Below are 12,006 nucleotides of genomic sequence, written 5' to 3'. Positions count from 1 at the left end.
AATTGGTACAAGATGACAACTATACTTCTGTAGCCAATTTTTTTCTTATGGACATTTATGAAGTACATTTACTGCTCTTCAAATAGAAACTATGGAATAGTGTTATTTATGCATCATAGTTTAAATTTATATTTACATGGCTAAGCACACACACACACATATATAGTAAGAGCAGGCAAGCAAACCACAACTCCTAGTAATTTCTCTAAGGAATAGCCCTAGGTTTCTGTGACTCTCAATCTAAAGCCGCAGCAGAGGCAAAATTTAAATGTTCCTGGAAATAAGCAATAAAATACTCCTTTGATGCCACCAATTGGCAGGATTAGAAGTTGTGCAAATTCCACAGAAATATGTTGACCTACAGTTTCAAGAGAAAATAAGAGCGGATAAGAAAAGAATGAGGTCAGCGAGAAAGAAAGAAAAAAAATCCGAATAAAGCTCCTTTTAAGAAGTAAAGCTCTCAACTGCATTAAGAACAGGTCAGAAATAAATGCAAGAGAAAACACAGAATTCTCTTTTGTGTATTGTATGGCCAATAGAAGGGAGGTCACATCACAATATCTGTGATTCCCTGTTCATAAATTGCATCTAAAGCTGTAACCGCTGTCCTCTCAGAAAATGTCATTCCAGTTTTCTCTTTTTAATTTATTTGTTCATTGTTTTTTTCCCCTGAAGAATGGTTAGCCCCAAAGTTAGCGAAGATGAAAGATGTTGATGGTGAAAAATGATGTTTAAGATTTAATAGAATGCATAACCTGAGAGCTTCAGCAAGGATCATGTTCAGCTCCTGATGAATTCATGCATACATCTCTTCAGTCGTCTTAGCACTCATATAGTTTGCCATTATCTGTTCTAAGATTTTTTTTTTTCAATTCGACGATAGCTCTGTGATTTCCTGGTGGTCTCCTATCCAAGTATTAATCATTCTAACTTTTATTGTATTACAATTACAATTACAATAGCAGAGTTGGAATGGACCTTGGAGGTCTTGTAATCCAACCCCCTGCCTAGGCAGGAAACCCTATCCAACATCTTCTTAAAGACTTCCAGTGTTGGGGCATTCACAACTTCTGGAGGCAACTTGTGTTCCACTGATTAATTGTTCTCACTGTCAGGAAATTTCTCCTCAGTTCTAAGTTGCTTCTCTCCTTGATTAGTTTCCACCCATTGCTTCTTGTTCTACCCTCAGGTGCCTTGGAGAATAGTTTGACTCCTTCTTCTTTGTGGCAACTCCTGAGATATTGGAACACTGATATCATGTCTCCCCTAGTCTTTCCTTTCATTAAACTAGACATACCCAGTTCCTGCAGCTGTTCTTCATATGTTTTGGCCTCCAGTCCCTTAATCATCCTTGTTGCTCTTCTCTGCACTCTTTCTAGAGTCTCCACATCTTTTCTACGTCGTGGCGACCAAAACTGGATGCTGTATTCCAAGTGTGGCCTTACCAAGGCATGATAAAGTGGTATTAACATTTCACGTGATCTTGATTCTCTCCCTCTGTTGATGCAGCCTAGAACTGTGTTGGCTTTTTTGGCAGCTGCTGCACACGGCTGGCTCCTATTTAAATGGTTGTCCACTAGGACTCCAAGATCCCTCTCACAGTTACTACTATTGAGCCAGGTACCACATACACTGTACCTGTGCATTTCGTTTTTATTGCCTAAATGTAGAACCTGACTCTTTTTACCATTGAATTTCATTTTGTTAGATAGTGCCCAATGTTCAAGTTTGTCAAGATCCTTCCGTATCTTAAGCCTATCTATTGGCCAAGTGTGGCTAAAGGCTAACAGCTAATTAGGTTGTTAGATTAAGGTCCAAATCCTTATTCAATACAAGGTGAGTCATTACTTGAATTAATGATTAACTGCTTCAGTCCTGTAAAACTTTATTGTACTCTTGTAAGGATAGAGACAAAGGGACTCCTATCACAATGGCAGTCAAGCATCACAGCCAGATCTCTAGAATAACAGGAATTCTTCCCCCTACAGATTCTTCCTCCATCTGCAAGTCTTCTAGATCAGGGATCTCCAACCTTGGCAACGTTAAGACTTGTGGACTTCAACTCCCAGAGTTCCTCAGCCAATGAAGCTGGGAGTTGAAGTCCACAAGTCTTAAAGTTGCCAAGGTTGGAGATCCCTGTTCTAGATATTCTAAACCAGTGTTTCTCAACCTTGGCGACTTTAAGTCCTGTGGACTTCAACTCCCAGAATCCCACAGCCAGCTGTGCTGGCTGTGGGATTCTGGGAGTTGAAGTCCACAGGACTTAAAGTCGCCAAGGTTGAGAAACACTGTTCTAAACTGTAATTTTCACCATCTGCCACAGGGTTTTTTTGCTGGCGTTACTGCCGGTTTGATGCATGGGTGCACCGTTGTAACATTATACATCGAGAGTATGCTCAGTATAATGAGGGCTCTTTCAGAATTCACACAATTTCATTTAAGCTATTAAGGCTTGAACTAAGTTCTGTAGTTATACGTGATATTTTAACAGCTACTGAGGAATATGTGAATAAATCTGGCATTATTCTGTAACTGGTATGCACTTTCTGTACAATAGTTTATAGGCCTTGTATATGAACCCAGGTGATTGATTGATTGATTTGATTTTGAAGTGTGCAGAAGTGTTGGGGGGATCTGGGCCTATTCCCAATCTCAGGATGAGTGATTCAAAGGGCCTGTCAGGGAATGCGGGGGCTATGGGGGTGGGTGGAGGGTCCACGGACACGGGAGTGGGTCGGAACATTACCGATTAGATCCCACAGATTAGGCCTCCTCCGAATCCCATCCGCCGGCCAGTGTCGACTGGCGACTACCCGGAGGAGAGCCTTCTCTGTGGCTGCTCCGACCCTCTGGAACGAACTCCCCGTGGAGATTCGAACCCTCGCCACCCTCCAGGCCTTCCGCAAAGCCCTTAAAACCTGGCTGTTCCGACAGGCCTGGGGCTGATGAGTCCTTTGTCCCCTCTCGAATGGTATGATTGTTGTGTGCTTTTAAATTGTGGTACTGTTTTGTTTTTGTGCTTTTTTCTTTCCCTTATTTGTACCCCCCCTTGACTTGGATTGTAAGCCGCCCTGAGTCCCCTCCGGGGGAAAGGGCAGCATAAAAATATAATAAATCAAGGGGGGGGGGTGTCTTACAAATCTTCCCTTATTATAAATTCCTAGCATGTTTCTCTTTTAATATCCCTAAAGTTAATGCACATGTGAGCAAACTTCATAGCTGAGTCTTCTTTTGCCTCCAAGGTAGGAAGCAGTTTACCTGTTGAAAAAGTTGGCAAACGTAAAAAAACAACAACAAGATGTTATTCTTGGAATGTGTTGGTAGAAAGCTGTGTAGATGGGGAGTCAAATCTCACCAGCTCCCTTGGTTCCTATGGGCTCTTTTAGTTTTAATACCGTACAAAACATTCTAAAAATGTGCCCCGAGAGAGACTCCGACAGCTCAAACCGAAACACTCCAAGGGCTACAAAAGAGCAAAATTATTCCCAATTAGAAACAGAGTCTTTGCCAACTTGCTAATCTTCTAATTGAATTGCTGAAAGAGAAAGAAGGAAAAACCTCATGAAGAAAAATATCTGCCCTTGTCTGAGCAGGCACCAAACCCTCCATTAAAACAAATCTGTCTATTATGTTGTTATAACATGCTCTTTGGTCATAGGATGAAATAATCATCATAGTATAGTATTGTATTGTATTGTATTGCATTGCATTGCATTGCATTGCATTGCCTTGCCTTGCCTTGCCTTGCCTTGTATTGTATGATATTGTATATGATACGATACTATACTATACTATAGCAATAGCAATAGCAATAGCAGTTAGACTTATATACCGCTTCATAGGGCTTCCAGCCCTCTCTAAGCGGTTTACAGAGTCAGCATATCGCCCCCACAGTCTGGGTCCTCATTTCACCCAGATAGATAGATAGATAGATAGATAGATGATGATGGATGATAGGTAGAGAGACAGAGAAAGACAGATGGCTGATAGATAGGATAAGAAGATTAGATAGATAGATAGATAGATAGATAGATAGATAGATAGATAGATAGATAGATAGATAGATAGATAGATAGATAGATGATGATGGATGATAGGTAGAGAGACAGAGAAAGACAGATGGCTGATAGATAGGATAAGAAGATTAGATAGATAGATAGATAGATAGATAGATAGATAGATAGATAGATAGATAGATAGATAGATAGATAGATAGATAGCAATAGCAGTTAGACTTATATACCGCTTCATAGGGCTTTCAGCTCTCTCTAAGCGGTTTACAGAGTCAGCATATTGCCCCCAACAACAATCCGGGTCCTCATTTCACCCACCTCGGAAGGATGGAAGGCTGAGTCAACCCTGAGCCGGTGAGTTTTGAACCGCTGAACTGCAGATAACAGTCAGCTGAAGTGGCTTGCAGATAGATCTGGTTTGATATTTCATACTGAGTTAACCTTCAGCAGCATATCATGGGAATAAACCAACAGGAACCAAGGTTTGTGGAGGATGGGGGAAAAGGGACATCACTTTTCTGGAAGAATAACTGTAAACTAAACTAACTAGTGACTGGGTTACTATCTTCTAACTCAGTGTTTCTCAACCTTGGCAACTTGAAGATGTCCGGACCTCAACTCCCAGAATTCCCCAGCCAGCATTCGCTGGCTGGGGAATTCTGGGAGTTGAAGTCCAGACATCTTCAAGTTGCCAAGGTTGAGAAACACTGTGATAGAGTAAGCTGGTATGTGGCTGGCTGGTTTCTGAGTCCATGTGTTATGCAAACACTGATTATGTGGTCCACGGTCTGCCGCCACACAACTCTTTTGAGCATTACCCAGTAGGTTCTCCTGGGCTCCTCCAGCTCTGCAGGCAACCTGCTTGTTCCTGGAACAGCCATGCTGTGTCACTGTCTTAATGAGAAATCTGTCGGCAGGGAACCTCTGGATTAGTTTGCAATAAGCAAACAGTTTCAATGTTAAATGCCCACCCAGCACACGTCACTGTATATAATAAACCCATCAAGCTATTCATATATTAAATTAGTTAGGTACGTATGTATCTAAGAGGGCTTTGATAAACGTTCCCCAAATCCGGGAGCTCGGATTTCCATTTGTGTTCGGGTTGGGGAATTGCATTGAGGTGCATTTTCTATTCGAGCATCTGTTTTACAAGTGGCCCTCAATGTACGACCACAATCGTGCCCAACATTTCTGCTGCTAAGTGAAACGTTTGTGGAGTGGCTTTTGCCTCGTTGAAATATCCTAGGAAATATTGAAAAGGCAGAATATTCCTCTGGATGTGAAAAGGAAGAAACATGTTTTAAAAGACAGAATAGCTGCCTGCAGCTTCCTGCCCATCCCCACTTTCTCAATGGGCCATTAAGGCCAAGCTAGTCCACTTTACATAATAAAGACTTCTCCACTTCAGCTGCAGGGGGATGGGATTAAAGTATGATAATATTGGCCCCAACTGACCACATGGCATCTGAGAACTCAACCAAACCTGGATTCAAAACACAGCCTAGAGAGTTGCCCCTGCATGGCCCCATGGGAATCTGACAACCAATCAGAATACATTTCTTACACAGGAAACAGAGAGGTGGGACTGAACAGGTTATAAAAAGCCTAGCAAGCCCCTCCCTCAGCCCTTCTCTTCTTCTCCACCAACATTGAAGCATGTGATCCCCTTTTCTGTTCAGGGCTCAATCCACGTGGTCCTGTCCACCAATAAACCATCTTTCCAAGCAGCCTCCATGTCTCCAGTGTCTCCTTCCCCACTTGGAGCCGAACCCAGAAGGACATTTCTTTCATCAGTTTTATAGGAGAGAACAATTAATTTTGAGTTTAAAGTGTTTCAGGGTATTATTATTCCTTCATGTTAAGTTTCTACTCAGGGATGTAAAACCTGTGATTCTTCATACGTTGCTGAATTATAATTTTCAAAAGGATCTGCCAGCATCTCCAACCATATTTCAAGCAGCAGACTTCCAGCCTTTAGAATGAATGTTTTATGTCAAAATCAAGGCTTATGCTAAAACCTGATAGACGCAGAGAAAAAAAAAATGTAAATATTATTCAGGCAATCCTTTGAAGGCTGCAGAAGAGGCTGTCCATTGCTGGATGAGGACTTTACTGACACCTGAAGGGCTAAACTAGATTTACACCCAGATCGAACAACACAACCTTCAAAGCAGTGTTTCTCAACCTTGGCCACTTGAAGATGTCTGGACTTCAACTCCCAGAATTCCCCAGCCAGCGAACGCTGGCTGGGGAATTCTGGGAGTTGAAGTCCGGACATCTTCAAGTGGCCAAGGTTGAGAAACACTGCTTTAAAGTAATGTACAAATATTTCTGAAAAGACAACTTACACTGCAGAATTGGCACTGGATTTCACAGCTGCCATGCAAATTACTTCCCTGTTCTGACCCCCCCCCCCCTTGACGGCTCGTTAACAAACGCAGGCAGGCAAACTTAAAAGGACTTTTCTTTATCAGTTTTCAGTTCAAACTGGCTTTGAGCCCAGAAATAACATAAACATAAATCTCTGATAAGAATTCAAAACAAAAGCTCTTACACAATGCTGCCCTTCTTCCACCGTCTCCACAGATCAGGTTTACATGAAAACACCAAAGCACTTATCCAAGTGTAACAGGGCATAATCCCAAGTAATACGCAAGCAATGTTGTACCAGACACGGAACACACGAAGGAACAACGTTGACTCCAGCAACTGGGGCGTGGCAGCATCCTTCCTGAGTCCCTTCAGGGAAAAGGGCGGCATACAAATGAAATAAAACTCAAACTCAAACTTTTATCTCCCAAACCTCCTCCCACAAGCCCCAGCTGCATACTGAATTTTGTATCCCAAAAAAACTCTCAGCAGAACTGCTGAGTCACAACACTTCCCCTACAATAAATCATCTCCTGTTGCTGAGTTGAACAGGTTGGGTCCACGTGACACATGGCCCTACTAACTAGCCAACACAGCCACATTATGACATATGTTCTATGAACTCAGCCTTTATGATTAGCTGGTGGTTCTGTATGTCAGATGGACACATTAAAGTAAGAAAGTGGTTCAAGGATAAGTTCACCACTGAGTATATATGTTGTGAGAACAGGTGCAAGGAAATAAGAAGTGACCAGTTTCTCTGAAAGTTCCTTTGTGAGAAAAATAATGCACACATACAGAGGAGGAATAAAGCCTAAAAGTGAGGGAGAAGTGGTGAAACATTTTGGTAGGCATCTTATTAAAATTAGACATCAGCATGTGTTGATTCTATAGAAATCTGTTCTGACCCGCTCCTCCTCCGTCCAGTAACGAATGCCGAGACAAGCTTAACTGGAATGTACTTTAATAGCAAGACACCAAAACCTCGGTGGCTGAAAGCCAAGCAGAACAAACAGATAAGGACCTTGGCAGCAACTCAAACTCAGGCAGCAATAAAGACAGATAAGGCTTGGCAGCAATCCAGCCTGCCAAGCTCACAGTAATGTCCTCCGACATTCAGTCCTGCGTTGACTTCTGCAAAGAGGGCCGTGTGCACAAGTAGCTTTTTATAGTCTGGAGAGGAGCCTAATGACCACCAGCTGAGTGCAATCACCTCCTGTAATTGCGTAATTGTTCATGACGCCTAGTAGCTCTTCGATGGCGTGCATCCAGGAACAACTCACTACTGGCCTCCGGCTCACTCTCCCTTGTCTCCTCTCCACTGGTCCAAGGCTCAGGCGCCTCCTGGTGGCCAGCCAGCCTGTCTGTACCCTGCTCGGAGTCGGAACCCTGTCCAGGGTCCTCCACATCCTCCAGAGCCAACTCATAGGGCCCCTCGCTGTCGGAGTCTGGTGGCAGCTCCAACGGCTCCTGCTGGGCCACAACAGAAACCTATATCGGTACTTATACAAATGTGTATAAATTCTGGCAAAAGAAAACCACATCCTGCTCAAGATGTTCTAGCTGCCTTAACAGGCACATTTTATAATCCCCCCATCGTAAAAACACGCCTTTGTTCACGTACTCATGTGATTGTAGAAAACTATTAGATATTGTATAATGGCTACTAAAATAGAGTCTTTAGTTTTTCAGTTATATAAACATTCTACTCAGCTAAAGACACATCTGGATTTATTGCTCATCCCATCAACAGCACCAGAGAGCAGTGGTTTCTGGAGAGAAGCAGCATATGATATAATTTTCTAGTGGTTTTCTGCTCACTTTCACAGCAAACTCCCTGCATATTATTCTGCACCACTTCCAAAGCATATATTTTTCCCAATGTTGCCTTGGGTGCTCTCATCCATTTGATTGATTGATTTGATTTTATTACATTTATATGCCGCCCTTTTCCCCAAGGGGGACTCAGGGCGGCTCACAATTCAAATCAGGGGAGGGGATACAGATAAGGGATAAAAAAGACGAACAGAACAATACACAATTTAAAAGCACACAACAACCATACCATTCGAGGGGGGGGGGGAAGCTCTTTAGCCCCAGGCCTGTCTGAACAGCCAGGTTTGCGGAAGGCCTGGAGGGTGGTGAGGGTTCGAATCTCCACGGGGAGCTCGTTCCAGAGGGTCGGAGCAGCCACAGAGAAGGCCCTCCTCCGGGTAGTCGCCAGTCGGCATTGGCCGGCGGATGGAATTCGGAGGAGGCCTAATCTGTGGGATCTGATCGGTCTATTGGAGGTGATTGGCAGCAGGCGGTCTCTCAAGTACCCAGGTCCAAAACCATGAAGGGCTTTATAAGTGACGACTAGCGCCATGAAGCGTATCCGAAGACCAATAGGCAGCCACTGCAGCTCGCGGAGGATAGGTGTTACGTGGGTGAACCGAGGTGCAGTAATAGGTGCTTCTAAATTGATGGTAAGCTAAATACAGCCGATAATTGGCTGCCACTCCATTGTCAAGAGCCACAAAGTCATCTCTCACCAAGGTGGTTCCAGCGCTGAAGCACCATTTTTCTTGGCGATCAATGCACAATCTTCAACTCTTGACATGATTTCTCTCCCCTTCTGGGAGTGTTCGGTGGAATGCAAAGAAACTTCAGCCATTCTTTCAAAAAGGTATTTAAAATATTGACTGGAATCCACTCCTCATGATGTGCAAAGCTGAGCAGCCCGTTTAAACACTTTTTCAGAAGGCTGTAATAAGGAAAGTAAAGGCAAAGCAAAACGCAAAAGCGAATCCTGATATTCACAGGAAGGGAAAGCAGCTTAATTGATACGCGGTTAATGGAGTGGAGAAGTTATCCAATCGGCTTCTAGAATTACTTATAATCCAGCAGCTGCATGTTTAACACATTGTCTGTTTTAGTCTGGGCCAGTTTTGCTTAAACTGCTTTAAGCTGTCACACGATCACAGAACAGAAACCATTTAAATGGTAAGTGTGGATATCCCTTTGGTTCATGTTGACAAAAGACTCAGTTTGCATTAATTAGAAATCAGGAAGGCCCGAGTTCTAGTTCCATCCTGGGAACAAAGCCAGTTTTGTGAACCTGGGCCAGTCATACTTTCTCAAGCTCTTGAAGCAAGCAAAAGAAAATCACTTCTGAAAAATCTATCCAAGAATAATACAGAAATTTGTCCAAGCAGCTGTCAGGAGTCAAAAACTGACTTGATCACGTGTTACCACGGGAGAGGGAAAGGAAGACATAAAATGACTTAATGCTGTGGAGCAGTGGTTCCCAAACTTGGCAACTTTAAGACTTGTGGACTTCAACTCCCAGCGTTTATTGCAAACACTACATATAAAAGCTGCAGATTGGAGGATATGATGATAACATGATATACTGTGATGTATGGCGAACTGTTGTTTGTGTACTTGTGTTTCTAAGAGATCTTTTCCACAATCTAAAACCAATGTTTTTAACATTAGATTTGCATGACCCGCCCATTGTAACAAGTCATGTGGTACACATCCTCGCAATATAGCAAGATTATTGGAGAGAAAGAGTGGTGTAAGAACATTGTTGGGATGATAACTAATGCACAAACCTTGGTAAACTGTACTTGGAGATATGAGAACCCAACATTGTTTTCCTTGTACATTCAGAGCCAACCCTTTTTGGAAGTAATTTGAGGCAATGGAAAAATATGTTATTTCTTCCTGTATACCCATAAACACTCAAGAAACTTTTATTTAAATTAGAGATGTTTGGAGCAAGCTTAAATGAACTCCCAACTTGAAATCATGAAATAGATAAACCAGCACAACTTCTCACTGTCATAAATAATACATTATTTTCAAAATACGATTTTTTTCTGTTTTTATTGCTGTTAATTCAAGGAAAAATGCTGCATAAAATCCAATCTGTTCTAGAAATATAAGTGACCTTTCCAGTACATAACATTTGAAATATCAAAGTATGGGGTAAACATACAAATAAAGAGGAAGGCAACATACTTCCTATTTACAGTACAGTATCTTAAATCACAAAATAAGTTCCATAAAGTAAACTGGAAGATAATTGAGAATGCAAGTTCCAGGTGCTTTACACCTTTATTGAACTCAGAAGCAGTCATTTTACTTAAATATGGTCCAACATACCCAGCGCAAATAACTTTTAACCAAAATAATTTCCTATACTAATTTCTTTTAAATTAAAGCTCTCTTCTACCCCTTTATTCTTTACTTTCAAAATATATTGGTGCTATAAATATAAATGCTATCTATGAATAAATGTAATAAATCAAGTTTCTTCAAGTTTGTTTAGCAATTAGAATGAATCAAATGTTCTGACCGGTATTTATCTGCTGCATATCTAAATTTAAAAAAAAGTAAAATCTACATTTTAATGAATTGTGGTACATGGAGATACACATATACGGTGGCAGTTCAGTGTTGATTTAAACAGTCAAAAGTTTTCTTCCAGATAAACTCAGTGCAATTTAGTACAAGTCGGCTTTGAGAAATAAAATACAGCAGCAATAAAGTTAGCAATATGACACTAACATGATCAATTTTCACACTCATTGGAATTTTTCACATTATATTGTGATCACACAGTGGTAAATTGTCATAAGAAAGTGACATCGCTATTTGGTAAGACTTTTTCTAGCATACAAATTATTCAACAGATTTTTAGAACACACACAAGGTTTTTGTCCAAAATGCTATACCATTTACATTCTAAACACAACACTGTAGTAACTTCAGGGGAGTAATGTTAAAAAACATTTTAACACCCCATTTGTGTGTCTTTTATACTGACAAGGTTGAAAGGTTAATAAAGATACTTGCTGCCAATATCCATTACAAATGCAGACATAAGCTAAGGCATTCATTTTAATTTTTTACTCTGAACTGAACAGGTTTTAAAAAGAACTGCAAACCAATGTGAAATTGTTCAATGTATTTCTATTTCAGAAATTTTAAAGATGGTATCATTTTAAATGTTCCTCATCCAATTTTAGCACATACAGGCACATTAAAGAACCGTATATATATATATATATATATATATATATATATATATATATATATATATATATATATATATATATATATATATATATATATATATATATATGTATGTGTGTATATATATATATATATATATATATATATATATATATATATATATATATATGTATATGTATATATATGTATATATATATATATATGTATTGTAAATGGTCATCTCTCTCTCAAGGAGAGTAAGCAATACCTCCATCAATTCACAAATGTAGGATTTACTAGAATTAATGAGCTGATTATCTGCCCAGTCCTATGGAGACAGGTAGACTCAGCAAGGATAAGGAGACTAGCAGCATTAAGACAAGAGAAGGGAAGGGAAACATCACTTGGGAACATAAACCCAGTTCCTCCTTTTAACCCTATGGCTGTTCACCAGTGTAGTTGGAGATTAAATGACCTTTTAAAAAAATGCAGTAAACATCGCATCTCTCAAGTCCTCAGTGCAAAAGTCAATTAATTCAAATGAATGATTGGCTGAGACAGCAACATGCTTTATGCAAGTCAGACCAGGAGTAAAATTGCTTTCTTCTTTTCTATC

This window comes from Thamnophis elegans, chromosome 8, assembly GCF_009769535.1.
Source record: "Thamnophis elegans isolate rThaEle1 chromosome 8, rThaEle1.pri, whole genome shotgun sequence".
NCBI classification, from domain to species: Eukaryota; Metazoa; Chordata; class Lepidosauria; order Squamata; family Colubridae; genus Thamnophis; species Thamnophis elegans.
Note: the sequence above shows the minus strand (reverse complement) of the source record.